Genomic DNA, 8,411 nt, shown 5'->3' with positions numbered 1-8,411 from the left:
TTGATCAAGATCTCGTCTTCCAACTGGCATGATTATCATCCGTGGAGAGCTCGTGAGAAATGCAAACTCTCATCCCTGCCTCAAACCCACTGCTGTGGAATCTGGGGTGGAGCTAAGAATCTGTTCCGGCAAGCTCTCTGAGTAATTCTGATGCTAAAGTTTGAGAAACATTGATTAAAAACCTACAGATCTCAAAACACTCCACTAAATAAGATATGTACAAGCCCACTCTTTATGCTGCAACATACCACCATTCATTAGTATAACTTCTAACACTGCATTGGTTTATATTATTGTATCATTTCCATTGAGAGGTCCTTAAACTTACTGGTGGTATTTATTTCACCTCCCAGCCCTTTTATGAATTTAGTTTCAACACAGCGTAGTTTTTATTCAGCTCAGCACACTTTCCTTTCATATATACGGTTTAAACACACACACACACACACACGCAAGATATTGGAGATTATAAATAGAAATTTTCCTTCTGATATCTTCATTCGTTGTGATTCCCCTGCCTTTTTCAATAGTTTATATAACAGATAACTCTGAACACCCATTACACGCGAAGGCATGATGCCCTGGGTGCTGAAAAGCAGAGAAACACCTGTGCCTTCCCTCCACTTCCCCCCCTCCCCCAATCTTAGGAGTTACTTCTCAGGGCAAGTACAAATGATCAGAATGAATTTTCAAATGAAACGCTTAGTCCTGTGGTCACAAAGTCTACATCTTTATGCTGTTTATACCTTCAAAGAACCAAAGCTGTTGTTCTGCCTGTGAGTTGCAAAATCCTTTCTAACAGAGCGCTAAGAATCATGGTTTTTGGATACAACAGGGCCACTGAAGTATTGGATTTCTTTGTGGATTTCACTTCTCCAACACAGCATAAGAAGTACTCGTTAGTCACCTAGACTGTACCTTTGGAAAACATGCAAGCATAAACATTTCCTTCCCAAAGATGTAGTTAGAAAAACAAAAACAAAAAACCCTGTTAATATTTCTTTTTCAGGATAAAAAAAAGTCATAATTATTTCACAGTTATGCAAGCTGTGGTCATGATAAAATTCATGTAAGGTTGTGGTTTTTCCTCATATAATTTATATTCTCATAAAGGAAAATAAAGGGTGGGGGAAAGTATGTAGAGAGGGTTATTTCATTCGGTCATGGATCCAGTCACTGAACACAACTATTGAGTGCCCACTACATGGCAGGTGCTATGCTAGGTAATGAGATGGTAACTTGAGAAAGACAGACAGACAGACGTGGCACCTGTACTCCAAAAGCTTAACAGTTCAGTAAACCTTTGAAAAGTGTTGTCATAATTTAAATATTACTTACAATAAAATTTTTAAAAGATACTCGAAGGAATACTGAAGAAAGAGAATGTTAATAACTTTTCCGGCATCTTAAATAATTAAGACTATGAATTGTAAAACTCTTCTCCATCTTGCAGGACATCTGTTGACACGCTGATATCTTTTTCAGTTCCACACAATGCAAGTAAGACAATTTTTCATTGAAACTCTCAAAAACACTCTCTCCCATCATTTTTAATTGGAACTTTTGGTGACCTTTGGAATGCATGCCAGATAATGGTTGACCTACTTCCCCACATGGCTTCAGATAGGACTATTTACCTGGAGGCTTAAGAAACAAAATCTTTGGATAGATTTTATTTAGTCTGGGCAGTGGGGCATAACTGAAGGGGAATCCTTGATGGTCATTAAGAATATGTATCAAAGGGGCATCTGGGTGGCTCAGCTGAGCCTTTGGCTCAGGTCATGATCCTGGGGTCCTGGGATCAAATCCCCCATCAATCTCCTTGCTCAGAGGGGAGCAGGCTTCTCCCTCTGCCTGCCACTCCCCCTGCTCCTGCTCTCTTTCTCTCTCGAATAAAATAAATAAAATTATTTTAAAAGATTATGTATCAAAACCATCCTCCAAAGCATGGGGATATACAGTTCAACACATACAGGGACGATACGGCATTGAGGTAACGGGGAGATCTCAGAGTCAGACATTCTCGGTTTCATTCTCAGCTTAGTCACTTACGAGATGTGTGACTCTGGCCAACTTCTTAAATGTTCTGGGTTTTACTTAACTATGAAATGAGAGTAATAATTGTATCTAATTAGATGTTCTAATGTGGTAACTCCGGTAAAGAACACAGAAAAGTACCTTGCATATTAATTGTGCAATACATTTTAGTAAAGATTATTAGCATTCCTTATGATAAGTTCATGTAAAAGCTCATCTAAACAAAGCAAAACACTGTCCTAAATGTTTCATTTCCCTCTTTATTTCCCTCCATTTGCACTGTCAAATCCTCTATATTTAGTCTTATTTCTGCTTTATTTATTTCTCTCTCAAATCCCTTATTGTTTCTTTGAAATATTGCCAAAGGAATGACCGGCAGTCCTTGTGAAGGCACGGTAAAAATCCTACAGGAGCCAAAGCAAATCCAAGTTTTCAAGAATTTTCTGTACGGCAAATTCATGCCGGGGACAGGATTATTCTGGTAGCCATTAATATTTTATTATTGCCAGCATGTAATGCTTAATTATAAGCAATGTTTCCAATGATGGTAAGAGATGTTTTGTTCAGTAATTTTTTTTCAGTAATTTTCATTCCAAGAAAGGCAGCAATGCTAGAACTTCTTGTCAAGGAACTCTTCATTACTAATTGTATACAATACTCCCTAATTTATAATGATCATACATCCCAGTTTGCTTGAAATCATATGTGTTTGCACCTATTAAGACTGATATAATCTACCTACCTGCCAAAAAAATTGCTATTTGGACAATGAATATATGCTCATCTTACATATATTAAATAATGCAGTATTTATAACATATTAAATAATACAAATAAAACAATATAAGAATAATCATCTTCCTTAAAGTTCAATTGCATTACTGAGGCAAATAATTTTAAGTGGAAAAGTTTTTTTTTTTTTAAAGAAGTGACAGAATAGATACACTATTTAATGCAGACGCATTTAGACATCTCAGAGAAGGGACAATCCAATTCATGAAAACTTCGTTATGACCACATCGATAGTTTTTGATATGGTAAAGTGTAGTAATACCGTTTTTTCCCTATCAGTTTGTATTCAAATCCTTATTATTTAAATAATTTAATCCATTTACTTGGACAAGGTGCAGAATAATACTAAACAAGTACTTAATTAAAAGTTCGTCTCTCCTCCTCATGCCTAAGTCCCATGTATGGAGTTTCCCTCTCCAGACCTAGCCACGGTTACTGCTTTCTACTTCTTTCATTTCAAAGGTTTGGGTTATCATCTGACTTCAAATGAAATAAACTCATAGAACTTTAGAGCATATAGAAACTAACGATCACTGACCTCAAGCCCCTGTTCTGACAAAGGAGAAATATGTATCCTAGAAATGTGTTAAATGATCTGCCCAGGCTCTTCCTGTAGATCTATTCAGTTATTTCTTACACTTGGGTGGGATCATTTGGTCACAGTAAGAAGGATTTAAGCACAGGAACACACACCCAGCGTACTCGGATTCTAGTGCTCTTTTGGTTTCTTGCTGGCCTTGGGGAAATAGCCTATTGCTTTTCTCAGCCTGCTTTAGAGATTTATATTGATAGGAAGAATCAGAATGGGGGGGAATGTGAGGATACCCTGCACTGTAAGAGATAAAACACACACACACACACACACACACACACAAAACACACACACACAAAACACACACACACAAAAACAACTTTAAAAAAGAAAAAAAGAAAGTCACTATAGAAATGAACAGTGGCTTTATCCAAATAACAAATTGGGCTTAAGAAATACATTGAGAAAACATCAAAGTATCCAAGATAGAGTTCCTAGTGTTTCATCATAAATAACATTTAATCTATTTAATGATGGTAATTTCATAAATCCCAGAACATAGTACAATTCTTTCAATGTCAAAATCACCAGTGACTATGGGATCATTTGCTTTCACAGAAAGGGCATAAGTGCTCTCAGACTGGTTGCAACTGATAAACGATATAATCTAATGCACTGTAGCCAAAATTTAAGTTGAATACTTTAGGGAGGGGTTGAATATAAATTCTGACACTGTTTAAATATAAACTACCGAACTGGTGCGAGATACAAAGAACCTCATCTCTAATGGTACATGATGAGAATGTAACATTCAAAAGGCACTCACTAAAGGGCATTATAATCCTATTATAAATGGCTGACAATTCCAAACTTTTCTAAGCCATGTAAACTACAGGATAAAAAGGGGGCGAAACACTTGCAACATGATTTTTTATTCAAGAGTTCGCACTTGACTGCCAGCTTAATTAGGTACTGCTCTAGAAGTTCATCTGATAGCTATCCTAGTACAAAGCAGTGCGCTGAAGGTCTAGAAGGTGTGCTAGGCTCAATTTCATAGCATTTCATTTTCAATTCCTCTGGTATAAAAGCATGCTAACCCAGCATTGACAGAAGTAGGATTACATCAAGACAGTGCATGAGTAGGATTCAAATAAACTCTCCGACAGGAGAAATCACTGCCTGGTTCAAAGTGTTTGTGGAAGGCATTTGACTTCGACATTACCATAAGGCAAGGGACAAAACAGTGTTTGTCAAGAAAGAGAAGGCTGCAATCGTGTATGTATTGACAAAAACTGCTTAATAAATACACAAAGTGCCCAGTCCTCACAGGAAGAGGCAGTAGGCTCCATTCCACTGGCTTTGGAGTACATGCATTTGAATTGTGATTGTTTTATTAGCTGTTTGATCAACTGACAGTTTTCTAATCACTCTTGGTCTCAGTCTCTTGATGTGCACAGACCACATGATAATGGTACGAACAGCTCAGAGTTAAGGAGGGCTCAACAAGAAAACACATGCAAAGTGCTCTGCCAACAGTTGGTGTTCAATACAGGTTAACTGTTGAGATGAAGGTGTTCAACCGTTTGGACAAGAGGAAGAACCACTGTTTCTATTCAGAAGTTCTTTGTTGATTTACCTAGACTGATTGATTGATTGACTTGATTGAGTCTTCCTGGTTTTTGGAGAAAAGGGGAGAAGACTACATAGTAGGAGCAGTGAGGGAAAAAAATCAAGCTTTCAGTGGTGGATGATCACTAGTTCAGTTGACTGGAGATGTAGGTAAGAGGTAGGAAGCCAGCTGCTCAGCCAATGCACACACTTGGAGGTCAACCCCTGGATAGGGGTATTTGGGAGACCTAGGAGTGGACTCACACAAGAGCGACCCCCGTTCTTTGGGAATGAAAGGACACTAGCTTTCTATATAGTCACCTGCTTACACACTTTGATAGGACATACTGTGCAGTCTTTTTCTTACATGAAAAGGAGGTGGCTCAGAATTAAAGTAGAGGCTGGTAAATATATGTTTCGTTGTAATCATGCCACTGTAGAGAAAACTGTTTTTAACGCATTGGCTGTCTAAGCCTGTGTGTCCATCCCTTCCTATTTGGCAAATCTCATCTCATCCCACTCTCCTCCTACTTTATTATAATCCATTCTAATCATTATAATTAACTTCCATCCCTCCCAATTCCATTACTGACTCTAACCATCTCTTAGCAGTTGGAGTAGCTGCTCCTCAGAGAAACGTTTCCTGACTCCACCATCTGACTTTTCCTCTCTGTCTACCCCGACTAGATTCTGCCTTATTTTCTTTTTTTTCCCCTCAATATGTGAAATGATTGTGTTTATACAGGAACTCGTCTATCATGTCCCCTTGTGTTGTTGACAACATTATCACCGTGTAATCGATCACAGTTGCTCAGTGAAGCTCAATTAATACAGTGTTGAATGAGGGAATAAATAAATGGGTCTGAAGGAAACGAGCAACAGATACCTAGTTATATTATTCTCTGTCCTGTGTTATCATCAGATGGAGGCTACATTGCAAACCATTCTGGCTCCAGCCACAGTGCCAGAGCATTCTCCTCCCTTCCTTCTCTAATTCACCATGTGGTCTCTCGTCTTTGAACTGTTTCTTTTCTTTAGTGATTGTAATTCCCTTTCTGTTATTTCTGTATTCTGGTATTCCATGAAACTGTGAAGCATGGAAGGAAAAGGGAAAGGGAAAGGGAAAGGACAAGGACAAAGACAGGAAGAAGGACAGGAAGAAAAGAAAGAAAAGGAACAAAAAAGGAAAGGGGAAAAAAAGAGAAAAGAAAAGAAAGGAAAACAAAAAACACCACCAGACACTGGTATTTTTGTCCTTACACGACTACTTCTTGGGGATACATCTGAATTTTGTCATTATTTTTATTCTCATTTTTCAAGTTACTAATGAGGCTGAGCAATTTTTCTTATGTGAGCCAGGAATTTGTTTTTGCCAAGAGCTGATTCGAGCCCTGAGGTTCTTCCACAGTCCCCCAACAGCGTGCCTTACAAGTAGCTGTGGGACCCCTGATAACTTAATATGGAGAGAGTGGGCAGACAGGCTCAGCGGTTTCTCTTGACTGCCCCCTCCCAAATGTAGATTCCTCTTCTTCTCCCCCACTCTCTCCTACAAACACAGATTGAGAGCTTTCCCCAACCTCTCTAGGCTAACGGAATTATCCCTTTTCCAATTCTTCCCCTGGAGAAACTCAGCCCAAAAGAGCCAAAATTGGCCCCCGCCGCGCTGCCCCACCGTCTGGCCCCGCGGCCCCGCGGGCCGACGGATCCACGCACGGACGAATCTGCCCCGCTCTTGAGAGCGCCATGTCTGGTTCCTCCAGCGTCGCCCTATGAGGAAAGTCGTTCAACAGCTCCGGCTGGAAGCCGGGCTCAACCGCGTGAAGCTTTCCCAGGCAGCTGCAGATTTGAAACAATTCTGTCTGCAAAAGCCCAACACGACCCCCTGCTAACTGGCGTATCTTCAAGTACGAATCCCTTCAGACCCCAGAAAGTCTGTTCCTTTTTGTAGTAAAATGGATCTTTGGATGGTTTTCTAAACCACTTTTCGTGAACCAGTGAATATTCAAAGGAGAGCTAAATTTGAAGCCTGTACAAAAGCTTATCCCTATAACACGTGCCATACTATATAAACTTCTACTTTTGTCAGTCCTTAACATCTACCTCTCTGAATTTTCATAAATTTCTGTTTCACAAGGGTAATTATTTTATATACACTGGCAGCAGCATAGAATAAAATACTTAGTGTATATAAAAAAAAAAAGAACCAAAATTGCATTCACTGGGCTGTATTTATCTTCTCTTACCTTGTTTTTAATTCTATTTTATTATTTTTATTCTATTTTTAAATAATCTTCCACTTTTTTAACATTTCTACATTTTTGTATCTCATTATATATAAATTCTTGTTGTTTATCCTTTCATTATATTATCCACTTCTAAATGTTTTTGTTGTTGTTAACATGGATCTTATATCTCTTTTATCTCAATTATATCTTTATTTTTGTCTTCTGTGCTTTATATATTTTAATATGTTATTCATTCAAATGTGTTAATATTTATAAAAAGCCTTTGGAATGATACCAGATATCTATAAATACATATCTCTACCTGTATATAGAGAGTAGCTGTATGTATGTATGTATGTGCGTGTGAATATATATATATATATATATATATATATATATATATATTCAAATGTGTGTGGGTGTAATTTTGTTTCTTTAACAATAATTTGCATTCATCCTATTTTATTCTATTTAGTCTATTTTAAACTTCAACCATCCATTTATCATCTCCCTTTCTTTGTTCTAATGTATTGCATCTAATATATTCCAACATAAACATACAAACAAAACTCAAATCAGTAGTCTTGCACACATGGTATGTATGTGTATACCCTCCTGTTGTGTACATATATATATTCCAAACAAATTGTCACTAATTGTATCACATTAGGGAGGTTTTAAAATGGAGAGATTTCTCCCTATACTTCCTATGCAGTGTACTGTTTCATATATGTGTTCAAGAAAGGTTACCTGTGCCATAGCTCATCTTCATTTTGGGCATCATGAGATGAATATTCTTTAGACCCCTTATTGGATGAATTTAAATTCACAAAATCCTTGGTCTTGTGCAACTTCATGAATTTTCCTCTGGCTCTGTACAAGATTAATTTTGCGATGAATGTTTGACTCCTAGAAGAGCTGCCTGTGAGAACATTTGAGTTGGAGGACATGAACTTTTTAAAGTATTTTTATTTATTTTTACGAGAGAGAGAGAGAGAGAGAGGGAGGGAGAGAGTACTAGAGGAGGGGGAGAGGCAGAGGGAGAAACAGGCTCCCCGATGAGCAGGGAGCCCGATGTGGGACTCGATCCCAGGACCCTGGGATCATGACCTGAGCCGAGGGCAGATGCTTAACTCACTGAGCCACCCAGGCACCCCCATGTATTGGTACTTTTAAGGTATGTATCGTATCTCCACTTTAATGTCAAAAGTCCTCAA

General features: G+C 38.2%; 1 pseudogene; it reads left to right on the top strand.

Moving 5' to 3' along the window:
- Window positions 1–6,712: 6,712 nt before the first annotated feature.
- LOC103661905 lies at window positions 6,713–7,169 on the top strand (annotated as a pseudogene).
- The last annotated feature ends 1,242 nt before the right edge of the window (window positions 7,170–8,411 follow it).

The sequence above is a fragment of the Ursus maritimus genome, unplaced genomic scaffold (genome assembly GCF_017311325.1).
Source record: "Ursus maritimus isolate PB19 unplaced genomic scaffold, ASM1731132v1 scaffold_7, whole genome shotgun sequence".
Lineage (NCBI taxonomy): Eukaryota > Metazoa > Chordata > Mammalia > Carnivora > Ursidae > Ursus > Ursus maritimus.
This window is presented reverse-complemented; position numbering and strand designations above follow the sequence as displayed.